The following is a 14,842-nucleotide window of genomic DNA, read 5'->3' on the forward strand; positions in this document are numbered from 1 at the left end:
TTTCTAGTTTGAGGGTGGCAGAGACAAATGTAGTGACTAAATGCCCTATTTTCTTCCCTACATTTCCCTGCTGCCTTAGAGCAGCCCACGGTCACATGATTTGTTTGCACCAGTTAAGTTATAAGAGGTTGAGGCCGTGAAAGATCCACATGCAACTTCCCAGGCATCCCACAGCTGCCAGATGGCGAAACTTCTGTCCCTAAGGAACTCTGTTTTGTTTTGTTTTGTTTTGTTTTCGAGATGGAGTCTCACTCTGTCACCCAGGCTGGAGTGCAGTGGCTTGATCTTGGCTCACTGCAAGCTCTGCCTCCTGGGTTCACGCCATTCTCCTGCCTCGGTCTCCTGAGTAGCTGGGATTACAGGCATGTGCCAACACATCTGGCTAATTTTTGTATTTTTAGTAGAGATGGGGTTTCACCATGTTGGCCAGGCTGGTCTTGAACTCCTGGCCTCAAGTGATCCACCCGCCTTGGCCTCCCAGAGTGCTGGGATTACAGGCGTGAGTCACTGTAAGGAACTCCAAGATGCTCAGTCACTGACCAGCACTGCACATGAAGCAGGAGCAAGACAGGAACTTGTGTTGGGCTAACCTGCTAAAATCTCGGTGCTGTTTGTTACCAAAGTGCAACATAGTCCATCGTAACAATTACAATATCCTGCGTCATGGATATGATAGGGGTGATATGAGATAATATATGTTAATGTAACTCGCACAATATAAGAGCACTCACTTCTCATTGTATTGCCTTTCTGCCACTTCCTTCTCAGGAGAAATTTGGCACAATTAAAGATTGCAACTTACAGTGAGAGAAAATGAGCTATTTTGTTTTCAAAGGCCTCATGCTGGGCTACATGAAAACATCAATAAAAAGGAAAAAGAAAGCCAGATGCCGTGGCTCACGCCTGTAATCCCAGCACTTTGGGAGGACAAGGCAGGTGGATCACTTGGAGGTCAGTAGTTCGAGACCAGCCTGGCCAGCATGGTAAAACCCCGTCTCTACTAAAAAATACAAAAATTAGCCAGGTATGGTGGTAGGCACCTGTAATCTCAGCTACTCAGGAGGCTGAGGCAAGAGAATCGCTTGAACCCAGGAGGCGGAGGTTGCAGTGAGCCAAGATCATGCCACTGCACTCCAGCCTGGGTGACAGAGTGAGATTCGGTCTAGAAAAAAAAAAAAATAGGGAAAAAGAGTGCATATGATATTAGTGTAATAATAATCATTATTGGCCGGGTGCGGTGGCTCACGCCTGTAATCCCAGCACTTTGGGAGGCCGAGGCGGGCGGATCACAAGGTCAGGAGATCGAGACCATCCTGGCTAACACGGTGAAACCCCGTCTCTACTAAAAAATACAAAAATCTAGCCGGGCGAGGTGGCGGCGCCTGTAGTCCCAGCTACTTGGGAGGCTGAGGCAGGAGAATGGCGTGAACCCGGGAGGCGGAGCTTGCAGTGAGCTGAGATCCAGCCACTGCACTCCAACCTGGGCGACAGAGCGAGACTCCATCTCAAAAATAATAATAATCATCATCATCATCATCATCATCATTATTGTTAGCATTTATGGTGCACTTACCACGTGGTTAGATTGTTTACTTAAATCCTTACCTAGTCCTGATAATTCTTTGTAGAACGGACAATATTCCCACTGTCTAAATAAAGAAATTGAAACTTAAGAAGGTAAAGAAGATACCTCTTTAACAGGACGGTGTATAAGATAACCACAAAAACCTCTCCTACAAACACTTTGGAATACTGGACAAAATATACCCAAAATTGGCTGGGTGTGGTGGCTCATGCATGTAATCCCAGCACTTTGGGAGGCTGAGGCAGGAGGATTGCTTGAGGCCAGGAGGTCAAATCAAGCCTAAGCAACATAGCGTGACCCCATTTCTACAAAAGATTTAAAAATCAGCTGGGTGTGGTGGTATGCTCCTATAGTCCCAGCTGCTTAGGAGGCTGAGCAGGGAGGATCGCTTGAGCACAGGCGTTTGAGATTGCAGTGAGCTATGACCGTGCCACTGCACTCCAGCCTGGGTGACAGTGAGTCCCTGTTTCAAATATATATATATATACACACACACACATATATATATAATTGTGATAAATGCATAGCTGAGATCCCAAGAAAGAAAGGAGGTGCTTACAAGAACAAAGAGAAAACTGAAGACACAGAAACTGCTATATAATATTATAAAGATGCTATAACTGACCTCGGGTGGGGTGGCTATCATGGTAACCTAGCTGCTTCAGTGTGGGGTTTCACACCCATGCATTTTGATAACCCATGAAATAAGGAAGGACAATCATCCATGAAAGGTTTGCTAGAAAATTGTCTGCTGATCAGCAGAGTGAGGGAACAAGGCAGTGTCTCCTCTTTGTTTGAATTTAAAAAGAAAATCTCCCCTGATAATATCCAAATCTCAGGCCTGTGCCTTGTTTGGATCTGAGGTTTGAATTAATATCCGAAATTCACTAGCATTTATCCAGAAACCCACAAATCAAGAAATTAACATGAAAATCAACTCCTACCCGGGATATTCTGGAGTGCCTTGCAAAGCTTTGTGGAAGAGTGGTTCCACAATCCAGATTGCTTGTTTTCTCATTGAAAAACAAGCTGTGACAAAGATGAGTTAACCATAAAAAACTACAAAACAAACAAGGAAACAAGCTACCATGAGAGAGGAAATAAAAGCACCAGGGAAGGCCAGGTATGGTGGCTCACACCTGTAATCCTAGCACTTTGGGAGGCCAAGGCGGGAGGATCGCTTGAGCCCAAGAGTTCAAGACCAGCCTGGGCTACATGGTGAAACTCTGCCTTTACAAAAAATACCCCCAAAAAAGCTGGGCATGGTGATGCATGCCTGTAGCCCCAGCTACTTGGGAGGCTGAGGTGGGAGGATCACTCAAGTACAGAAGGTCAAGGCTATGGTAAGCCATGATTGCACTATGACAATCCAGGCCAGGCAATAGAGTGATACCCTGTCTCAAAACAAACAAACAAAAATAAAATAAAACAATCAGAAAGATGAAAGCCCCAGCAACATGAGAAAATAAAACATCTAATATGAAAGAAAATATGATATATGTATAAAATAAGAATGTTTAAAAATATCAAAGAGCTAAAAGAAGGAATTGAAAATAGGGTAGAAGTGAAAAGTAACTAAGTATAACTTGGGAAAATTAGAATAGTAATAATTAAACAGATAAAAAGCATTATTGGACACACTGAGGAGAAGGTAAATAAAATGAAAACTAGATCTGAGAACATTGCCCAAAATGCACAAGAAATAGAAATTATGAGCAGTTTACAGACTCAGAGGATAGAATGAGAGAATGAGGATTTTATCTGAAAGAACTTCCAATGGATAAAAACATACAGCTAAATAGAAGGAATAAGTTCTAAACCCCAGCTACTTAGAAGGCTGAGGTGGAAGGACTGCTTGAGCCCAGGAGTTCAAGCACAGCTTGGAAAAAATAGTGAGACCCTGTCTCTTAAAACAAATTAAGTTTTAGTATTCAATAGTACAGTAGAGAAATTATAGTTAACAAAAATTTATTACAGATTTCAAAATAGCTAGAAGAGAAGAATTGTAATGTTCCCAACAGAGGAAAAAGATAAATATTTGAGGTGATGGATATTTGATCATTACATATTATATACACATATCAAAATATCACATGTACCCCCAAAATATGCACAACTATGATATGCCAATAAAAATACAAACAAATAAATAAAAAAGGAGGTCCAGAAGCAAAGAATAGAGGAAATTTTATAAAGAGGCAAAATCTGAAGAGATAATAGCTTGAGGTTTTCTGCAATGGATTTAAAAATATGTGGAGCCTCATATATTCAAGGATTCAAGACTTACAAAGAGTCTCAAATGGGCAAGCAAACTGATCCATATCCAGACACCAGATCACAGTGACTCTGCAGAATTCCAAATACAATGACAAAATATTATAATCAACCAAAGAAAAGGAATGAATTACCTCCAAAGACACCTTCAGTAGATCTTTCAATAGCAACAATAGAGGCTAGAAGATAATGATATAATATCTCCAATATGCAGAGGAAAAATAACTGTCAACCCAGAATTTTATACCCAGCTAAACTATCATTCAAGAGCGCTGTCTAAAGACTAACTTTTGAACAAACAAAACTGAAAGAGGCTTAAATTTGGATGTATTAGGGAAATGTAAATTTTAAAATGATATACAGTTTCTCATCCATTTGTGTGCAAAATGTAATAACTCTGGTAACATGAAAAATTGGCTAGACTATGGAATAATGGGAAACTTTTGTACAATACTGAAGTGGAAATTGGAACACTGAGTGTGGAGAGCAATTGACCATGTCTAGAAGAATTAACTGTAAGTATTTTCTGTCTGGGCAATCCTTTGCTCACAGGCACAAGGATACAAGGGTAGTCCCTGTAGCCCTGTTTGTAACTGTGAAAAAGTAGAAGCAATATATCTGTTAGTAGGGGAATAATAAATAAACGGCAGTATATCCCTGCAGTGAAATACTACAAAGCAGTTAAAATCAATGAGAGGTAAAAGAGTCAATATGCATAGATCTCATTAATATTTTGTCAAGTGAAAAAGCAAGCGACAAAATGATGAATTCAGCAGAACATCATTATGCAAATTTTAAAACACACAATAGTATGTTTGTTTGTAGCTATAAATATATACTTAGTAAAAGTACAGAAATTTGTCTGGGAATGACACCCACCAACTTGATTAGCGTCACATTTGGGAAAAGAGAAAAGGCACATAGGCCTTTATTGTACCTGACTTTAGCCATACCCATAACATTTTATTCCTTTAAAACACACTGTTCTGGATTATTTCAAAATAAAAAGTTAAAAAGAAAACACTGAAGCAAATATGACATAGTGCTAACAACTGTTAAATCTCAGTGGTAGGTATATATGTATTTTATGGGGTGTTTTATGTACTTTTTGGTTAATTTGAAATATTTCTTATGTAAATTTTAGAGATTCAGAGTTTTAACTTTACCATTAGTATGGTGAGAGGGACACTAAGGGTGACTGAGTCTGTCTGTCCTGTGTCATGACCTAGTTTTACAAAAAGATATTTTATTTTCCTCTGCTCATGTGTTTTGGGCACAGATAGCAGACACACATTCACCACCACGCTCTCCTGAAATGCCCCACTCAAGTCACAGAAAGGTTTGTGTTTTCTTTAAAGATATCAATAGGCCGGACTTGGTGGCTCATGCCTGTAATCCCAGCACTTTGGGAGGCCGAGGTGGGTGGATCACTTGCGGTCCACTTGAGCTACCACATCTGGATAATTTTTTGTTTTGTTCTGTTTTGTTTTGTTTTTGTGGCGACAAGGTGTTGCTCTGTTGCCTGGGCTGGTCTTGAACTCCTGGCCTCAAGCAATTCTCCTGCCTCAGCCTCCCAAAGTGCTGAGGTTACATGTGTGAGCTGCTGTCCAAAACTTCACAACTAGGAGGTGGTAGGACCAGATTTGACTGCAGGTCCAGAGGTGCCAAGCCCAGTTTTTGCTCTCTTCTAGGTGAGGTCCTAGCAGACCAAAAAGTGGCAGCAAAGGATGCAACCCGTAGTCAGCTCATAGACTAGTTGGGAAGATAAACATGCAGGCAATTGAGAAAAAAAGAAGAAAACTCCAAGCCTGTAAGAGAAGCACTGAGTGAGAGGCCCAGGCAATAAATAACTACAAAGGCAGAGTGAGGCTCAGGGATTCTGGAACATTCCAACGCCATGTCGGGGGAACACAGGCAATGCTTAGCCATAAAGAACATTTGGGGGTTCTTGTGGGAACAGGAGACCCAGAGCCAAGTGTAGTCCCTCTGCAGCTCCGGAGGGTCCCCTGGGGCCCCGCAACAGTTCGGCTAGAAGGATTGAAGGTTTGAGCCACAGATTCTGGTGTTTACGGGCTCCTAAGAGCATGTGGACACTTCATAAATGCGATTTGATGGTGGAACAGTTGGTTGAGGGAAGGGCTGTCCTCATCCCAGCTGCTTCATGCTCTCCTGGGAGGCATTTTCCTGAGGCATGATGTGCATGACCTGAGCCACATGGTCCTCATGTGCCAGCATGGCCTCAGTTCATATATGCTTAGCACAACCCCTCCATGGTGGAATGGATCCACCTGTCAGAGGAGTCTGAACCAGAGTGACTCCATCCTGAATAATGGCCAAATAAAGCCAAACCTGATAGGTTACATTCCCAGGAAGTTAGGCACTCTGGTTACAAAGTGTTTACGGTGGAAGGGATGAGTTAATGACACCAACTAACTAAATAAGACCTCGAACTTAAAGAGGTGTCCTGATGCCCTGATAAGAAGAAAAAGCATTCTTAGTTTAAAAATAAGTTTCAAGGCTGGGCACGGTGGCTCACACCTGTAATTCCAGCACTTTGGGAGGCCAAAGTCGGCAGATTGCTTGAGCTCAGGAGTTCCAGACCAGCCTGGGCAACGTGGTGAAACCCTCATCTCTACAAACACATTCAGTAATTGGCCAGGCATGATGGCGCATGCCTATAGTCCTAGCTACTTGGCGGGCTGAGGCAGGGGGATCACTTGACCCTGGGCGGTTGAGGCTGTAGTGAGCCGTGTTTATACCCCTGCGCTCCAGCCTGGGCGACAAAGTAAGATCCTGTCTCAAAAAAAAAAAAAAAAAAAAGTTTTGCTTTAAAGATAATAGCATACCTATTAATTCTTGCTGAAATCAATAGTTACACAAGAGAATAGCAATACTAATTGCCTGTCACAACCTGATCACAAACCTTTGGAATAAAGCATATAAGACTTTATTCTGGCCAGGCGCGGTGGCTCATGCCTATAATCCCAGCACTTTGGGAGGTCAAGGTGGGCAGATCACTTGAGGTCAGGAGTTCGAGACCAGCCCAGCCAACATGGTGAAACCCCGTCTCTACTAAAAATACAAAAATTAGCTAGGCATGATGGCGCGTGCCTATCGTCTCAGCTATTCTGAAGGCTGAGGCAGGAGAATCGATTGAACCCAGTAGGTGGAGGCTGCAGTGAGTTGAGATCATGCCACTGAACTTCAGCCTGGGCAACAGAGTGAGACTCTGTCTCAAAAAAAAAAAAAAAAAAAAGACATTATTCTTAGCTCTGTTATCCTATTTAAGCTAGCATTGTATTTGAGGAGGGTGTATTCCTTTCGCTTTCTGAGGATAGCCTGTTCTGTAATTGAGTAGTCTCATACATTATCTTAGCTTCATTATACTCTGTAACTCTCCGTGAATTCTTTCCTGTGTAAGATCCAAGAACCCACTATTGGGAGTCTAGATGACACTCCTTTCCGGTAACACACTCACACAGGGTGTGTTGTGATGTGGCTCCACATTAACCACCCTATTCATACCTCTGCCATTGCTCAGACATGTGCACAAGTATAAAGCCCTTATGCTTAATCACATGTGAGCAGATATTATGGCACGTGGGGGCTGGCACCGTGAAATGTTATTGCTGGAAACCAGGGCCTCCTCTACCTTGACCTTAAGGCCCAGGTGAATGTCTTCAGTACACAGAGTAGCATCCAGCCTCAGCTCCAAAGACCTCTGTGTCTGTGGTATAATAAAATACATGTTTTTGGTCTTTGTTGAAATTGCTAGTATGGAGCTCCTAAGACCCTTGGAATTTCCTGAGTGATATGAGTGTGTTTTGTTATTCATAACAAGCCTCTTTCCCCCAAATCTGAGTTTACGCTAAGTGAGGTGATCCCTGCTGGGCCCCTAGACAGCTTCACGGTGAGGGTGGGAGCCGGAGAAGCCAGCCACGTGATTAGAGGGTGGGAACTTTCAGCTCCAACCTTGACTCCCAAGAAGAAAAGAAAGACGAGATTGAATGAATCAACAATGGCCAATGATGTAGTCAATCGAGCCTATGTAATGAGACCCCGTAGAAAAACCCTAACCAGAGGAGTTCATGGAGCTTCCAGGTTGGTAAACACCTGAATGTTCTGGGACAGTGGATACTCAGAAAAGATACAGAAGCTCTACATCCCGTCCCCACCCTCCATACTGGCCTGTGTGATACAGGAGATAGAAATTATTTAGGCAGATAGCGAGGGCAAAAGAGTCTTTGGCAAGTTTCCCTTTTAACAAAAGCAGCCCCCAAATAATTTCTTTTCTAACAAAGAGCAGCCTGAAAAATCAAGCAGCAGACATAGAGAAGAAAGCCGGAGGCTTGCACGGGTGCAATGGCGGCAGCTATGCCAACAGAAAAGGGCTACCTGGGGCCGGGTGTGGTGGCTCACATCTGTAATCCCAGCACTTTGGGAGGCCGAGGTGGATGGATCACCTGAGGTCAGGAGTTCGAGACCAGCCTGGCCAACATGGTGAAACCCCCTCTCTACACAAAAAATTAGCTGGGCGTGGTGGTACGCACCTGTAATCCCAACTATTCAGGAGGCTGAGGCAGTAGAATCGCTTGAACCTGGGAGAGAGAGGTTGCAGTGAGCCGAGATCGCACCACTGCACTCCACCCTGGGTAACAGAGCAAGACTCCGTCTCCAAAAAAAAAAAAAAAAAAAAAAAGCAGCAATCCATTTCTCTGGGACCCCTCTCTCTGCAGCAGAGAGAGCTCTTCTCTTTCTTTCACCGATTCAACTTCCGCAGTGAACCTCACTCTTTGTGTTTCTGCATCCTAGTTGCCCATGGTCGTGACACAACGAATCTTGGGTATTTACCCCAGACAACAACACCGCTTCATATGCATCTCTCCCAGTTGGCTGCTACTCAAGTGCTTCCTTTACAATAAAACGGTAACCATCAGCAAAGTGCTGTTCTGAGTTCTGTGAGTGGTTCTAGGGAATTACCAAACTTGAGGCAGAAATCGTGGACACCAACGGGGCGTGGTGGTTCACGCCTATAATCTCATCACTTTGGGAGGCCGAGGCGGGCAGATCACTTGAGGCCAGGAGTTCAAGATCAACCAGGCCAATATGGTGAAACCCCATCTTTACTAAAAATACAAAAATTAGCTGGGTGTGGTGGCACATGCCTGAAATCCCAGCTACTCAGGAGGCTGAGGCAGGAGAATTGCTTGAACCCAGGAAGCGGAGATTGCAGTGAGCCAAGATGGTGCCATTGCACTCCAGGGCGAAAAGAGCAAAACTTAGTCTCAAAAAAAAAAAAAAAGGAGAAATTGTGGAAACGCTTGAATTTGCATAAGTGCAGGTAGACTGGGCACCCCGTTTATGGCCGGCATCTGCTGTGAGAGCAGTCTGATGGGACTGAGCCCTTAAACTGTGGGGTCTGCTCTAACTCCCAGTAGTGTCTGAATGGAATGGTGGTGGTGTCAGAGAATTGGAGCAATGTATTTGGAGTCAGAAAAAACCACAGCAGTCTCCATTTCCTTTTCCACAAAGATATCTCCTAAATGGCTACCAGCATAGCTTTCAGCCCTTTTCAGAGAAAGAGACCCCCAGAATTTCCAGGAGGGCTGTGCGTCTGCACAGCGCTTTACAGCCTACAAAGCTATTCCTCTGCCCTACAGTGTACCCAGGGCCCCATGAGGCAGGTCTGAAACTCAGAGAGGCATTCCTTCTGCTCAGCATGCGTGTCTGCTGATGCGCTCTGCCAGGTCGTAGAAGATCAGGAGATGGAAACATTTGTGCTGGAAGAGTCTCCATTTCATAGATGAGGAAAACTGAGGCCTGCGAGGCTGTGACTTGGCCAAGGTCCACCCAGTGCAGCAGGGCGGGGCTCCGTCTAGCTGCTTTATGGGAGCCAGGACTGGGAACTGCCAGGCCTGGTGGAGGCCACTCGCTGACACCAAATCTCAGCTGAGTGCTAAGGGCTTGGCTTCCAGGGTGTTGCTTGCACTCCTACAGATGGCCAGAGAGGAAGTGGAAAGGAAGTGAATGCGTCTCCCCCTCCCTCCTCCCACAGTTTCCCCAGCACATGTTCAAGACACAGAAATCTCTCGTTAAAGTTTTATGGTTTAACCACCGAACATGCTACATCGTCTCCATAATTTATACCTGACCTCGTGTCTAGACATGGCATCATGGGAAGGTAAGTCCCCTCCTGCAGGAAGTTTACGATAACCAGGGCTCAGTGCATGGTTATGGCAGCCTTGCTTGGTGGCTCGGAGCCCCGCCTCAGTGAACAAAGACCAACAAGGTGCCCCTTCCCCAGCAGGGCTACTCCTGTGACCCTATATCCAGAGGAGAAATGGATGGGCAGGTCGCTTGCAAAGTGATACAAGAATTAGGAAGAAATTGTTTAGGCAGATAGCGGGAGTAAGAGAGTCCTTGGTAAGGTTTCCTTTTAATAAAAAGCAGCTGCAAAATAATCTCTTTTCCTTTTTTTTGAGACTGAGTCTTGCTCTGTTGCGCAGGCTGGAGTACAGTGGTGCGATGCTGGCTCACCGCAACCTTTGCCTCCCGGGTTCAAGCGATTCTCTTGCCTCAGCCTCCTGAGTAGCTGGGATTACAGGCGTTCGCCACCACGCCTGAGTAATTTTTGTATTTTTAGTAGAGACGGGGTTTCAACATGTTGGTCAGGCTGGTCTTGAACTGCTGACCAAGAGCCATCTGCCAGCCTTAGCCTCCCGAAGTGCTGGGATTACAGGTGTGAATCATTTCTTTTCTAACAAAAAGCAGCCTGAAAATCTGCAAGCACCGGTAAGCAAGCTAAAAGCTTGCATAGGTAAATGACGGCAGCCGTGCCAATAGAAAAGCGTTACCTGGGGGCCAGGCAGGTTCAACATGGCGGCTCCATCTTCCCTTTTCTTTCTTTCTTTTCTTTTTTTTTTTTTTTTTTTTTTTTGTTTTTGAGACGGAGTCTCGCTCTGTTGCCCAGGCTGGAGTGCAGTGGCGCGATCTCTACTCACTGCAAGCTCCGCCTCCCGGGTTCACGCCATTCTCCTGCCTCAGCCTCCCGAATAGCTGGGACTACAGAGGCCCGCCACCACGCCCGGCTAATTTTTTGTATTTTCAGTAGAGACGGAGTTTCACCGTGTTAGCCAGGATGGTCTGGATCTCCTCACCTCATGATCCGCCCACCTCGGCCTCCCAAAGTGCTGGGATTACAGGCTTGAGCCACCGCGTCTAGCCCCATCTTCCCTTTTGTCAACCATGTGTACAGTAAGGAATAGACAAGATGGCAGCAGCCAGGTAGAGAACCCATCTGCATAATAAAAGATTGCGGCGGGATGGCCAGCTTCTTCGCACACTATACAAACGTCACACCTGGTCTGACCAATCTCTCGGGCCCTGCGTAAATCAGACTCTGCCTCTTCAAGCTTATTTATAAACCACCCCCCTCCAATGGCCAGCCCCCCCAAGCGCCGTGCATTTCACCATGAAGCCAGAAGACCCACTGGGCAGCCCCTCTCTGTCTGCAGGAGACAGGGCTGTTCTCTTTTCTCTTTTTATAGCCTATTAAACCTCTGCTCTTAAACTCACTTCTTGTGGGTCCACGTCTTTGACTTCCCTGGCGCGAGATGATGAACCTCAGGTATTTACCCCAGACAATGATGCTGCTTGAAAAGGTCCTGACTTAAGGCCTCGGTCTACACCACCCACCACCTCCCACGGACGTTCACAGCATTCCTGGCGCAGATGTGCTGCCCTCCAAGGGGAATTTGGTTGGACTCCAAACCCCAACCAATCTCCACTCCCTGAAGGAAAATAGCAGCTTTGCATGGGGAAGTCACTAACTCTGGACCTCAGCCCAGGGCTCCCAGCTCTGGTAGCAAGGCCAGGGATTCCTGGCACGCTCTACCTGACAGGGTGCTTTCTGATACTCAGGGGATCCGTACTCCGACCCTCCACGTCGTATGAAAAGGCAGAGACTGAATCTCTCTCTCTCTCTCTCTCTCTCTCTCACACACACACACACATACACACACACACAGAGCAGGGGGTTTTAGCACTCTCATCTCAGTCAAGCATCTATATCCTGAAGGGGAAGATACAAAAATCAGTCAGTCTGTATTTGTTTTTTGTTTTGTTTTGTTTTGTTTTGTTTTGTTTTGTTTTGTTTTGAGGCGGAGTCTCGCTCTGTCGCCCGGACTGGAGTGCAGAGGCCGGATCTCAGCTCACTGCAAGCTCCGCCTCCCGGGTTTACGTCATTCTCCTGCCTCAGCCTCCTGAGTAGCTGGGACTACAGGCGCCCGCCACCTCGCCCGGCTAGTTTTTGTATTTTTTAGTAGAGACGGGGTTTCACCGTGTTAGCCAGGATGGTCTCGATCTCCTGACCTCGTGATCCGCCCGTCTCGGCCTCCCAAAGTGCTGGGATTACAGGCTTGAGCGACCGCGCCCGGCCGCCTGTATTTGTTTATACATTTTTTGGAGACAGGGTCTCGCTGTGTCACCCAGGCTGGAGTGCAGTGGGACAATCACAGCTCACCGCAGCCTTAACCTCCGAGGTTCAAGCGATTCTCCCACCTTTGCCTCCTGAGTGGCAGGTGCATGCCACCATGCCTAGCTAATTTTTAAAGTTTTCTGTAGAGAAGGGGTCTATGTTGCCCAGGCTGGTCTCTGACTCCTGGCCTCAAGCGATCCTCCTGCCTTGACCTCCCAAAGTGCTGGGATGACAGGTATGAGTCACTGCACCTGGCTAATCAATGTGTGTTTCTAACACTGTTGTGCCTGGCTCTGGGCAGGTCGGGGAATGACAGTAATAAGGCCCATTTATTAAGGGCCTACTCTGTGCCACCAATTGTGCCACATCAGGTACTGGTCACCTCATTTCATATACAATATATTAACAATTCTGCAAGGCAGGTATCTCTGTGCTCACTTTATCGATAAGCAAATGGAGGTTCAGACAGGAAGCGACCAGCCCACAGAACCAGTGCGTGGAGCCAGGATTTAAATGCTGGGTCTGAGACTCTTGACACCTGTGGCCTTTCCACTGTCCAAGCAGGTGAGGGGTATAGAATCGCTTGGCAGGGACAGGCTGGGAGTGATCAATGATACAGCAGCCAAGCCTGCATTTGCTGCTGGGGAGCTCTAGCTGGGAAACTGAGTGACCTCAGTCAGGGCCATTAACAAGTTGTTGGCAAGCCCTGGGTAGGTGGAAAGCCGCTGGCCCCTGCAGTGCTGGGATGCCCTTGCCCAAGCCAGCTGCACACACTCATTCTCACAATCTCGGGGAACACATGTGGACCCCCAGAAGGTAAGATTCTCTGTTCTCCATTCTGCTCACTCTGTTTGTAAAACCACCAGGCTCTGTTCATGGGTTTCCGGTTACATGGGAGGGAGTCCGATGTCTTATATCACTGCCACACCGGGCCAAGAGCACTTCCTTTTTTTTTTTTTTTGAGACAGAGTTTCACTTTGTCACCCAGGCTGGAGTGCAATGGCATGATGTCGGCTCACTTCAACCTCTGCCCCCTGGGTTCAAGCGATTCTCCTACCTCGGCCTCCCGAGTAGCTGGGACTACAGGCATGCGCCAGCACGCCCGGCTGATTTTTTTGTATTTTTAGTAGAGACAGGGTTTCACCATGTTGGCCAGGCTGGTCTTGAACTCCTGACCAGGTGCAGTGGCTCACACCTGTAATCCGAAAGCACTTCCTGATGTTGTCCTGCACTGGAGTGTGAGGAGGAAACAGGGCTTGTCCTGCCACAGCCCAGGGTCCAGAGGCTGTGACTCTTTGTTAAAATGATGCAGAGAGGCTGGGAGTGGTGGCTAACATCTGCAATTCCAGCTCTTTGAGAAGCTGAAGCAGGAGGATCGCTTGAGCCCAGGAGTTGGAGAGCAGCCTGGGCAACATAGCGAGACCCTATCTCCATGAAAAATTTAAAACTTAGCAGGGCTACAGGTGGTGTGCACCTGTAGTCCCAGCTACTTAGGAGGCTGAGGTGGGAAGATTGCTTGAGCCCAGGAGTTGAAGGCTGCATTGAGCTATGATTGCACTACCACATTCCATCCTGGGCAACAGAATGAGACTCTGAGAAGAAAGGAAGGAAGGAAGGAAGGAAAGAAGGAAGGGAGGGAGGAAGGGAGGGAGGGAGGGAGGAAGGAAGAAAGAAAGGGAATTAGAGACTTAAAGCCAAGGGTGTTGACTCACACCTATAATCCCAGTGCTTTGGGAAGCTGAGGTGGGAGGATCACTTGGAGCCAGAAGTTCAAGACCGGCCTGGGCAACATAGCGAGACCCCACCTCTACAAAAATTTTTAAAATTAGCTGGGCATGGTGGTGTGTGTCTGTAGTCCCGCCTACTCAGGAGGCTGAGGTGGGAGGATCACTTGAGCTCAGGAGTTAGAGGCTGCAGTGAGCTATGATCACCTGGGCAACTGAGGAAGACTGTCTCCAAAATAAATAAATGAATAAAATAAAAATTAGAATTAGAGGCTGGGCGTGGTGGCTCACACCTGTAATTCCAGCACTTTGGGAGGCCAAGGTGGGTGGATCACCTGAGGTCAGGAGTTCAAGACCAGCCTGACCAACATGGAGAAACCTCATCTCTACTAAAAATACAAAATTAGTCGGGCGTAGGGGCAGGATCCTGTAATCCCAGCTACTCAGGAGGCTGAGGCAGGAGAATCGCTTGAACCTGGGAGGCAGAAATTGCAGTGAGCCGAGATCACACCATTGCACTTCAGCCTGGGCAACAAGAGCGAAACTCCATCTAAAATAATAATAATAATAATAATAATAATAATAATAAAATGAGAATTAGATGCCAGGCTTGGTGGCTTACACCTGTAATCTCAGTACTTTGGGAGGCCGAGGTGGGTGGATCATCTGAGGTCCGGAGTTCGAGACCAGCCTGACCAACATGGTGAAATACTATCTCTACTAAATATAAAAAATTAGCTGGGAGTGGTGGCATGAGCCTGTAATCCCAGCAGTTTGGAAAGC

The sequence above is a fragment of the Rhinopithecus roxellana genome, chromosome 6 (genome assembly GCF_007565055.1).
Source record: "Rhinopithecus roxellana isolate Shanxi Qingling chromosome 6, ASM756505v1, whole genome shotgun sequence".
Taxonomy (NCBI): domain Eukaryota; kingdom Metazoa; phylum Chordata; class Mammalia; order Primates; family Cercopithecidae; genus Rhinopithecus; species Rhinopithecus roxellana.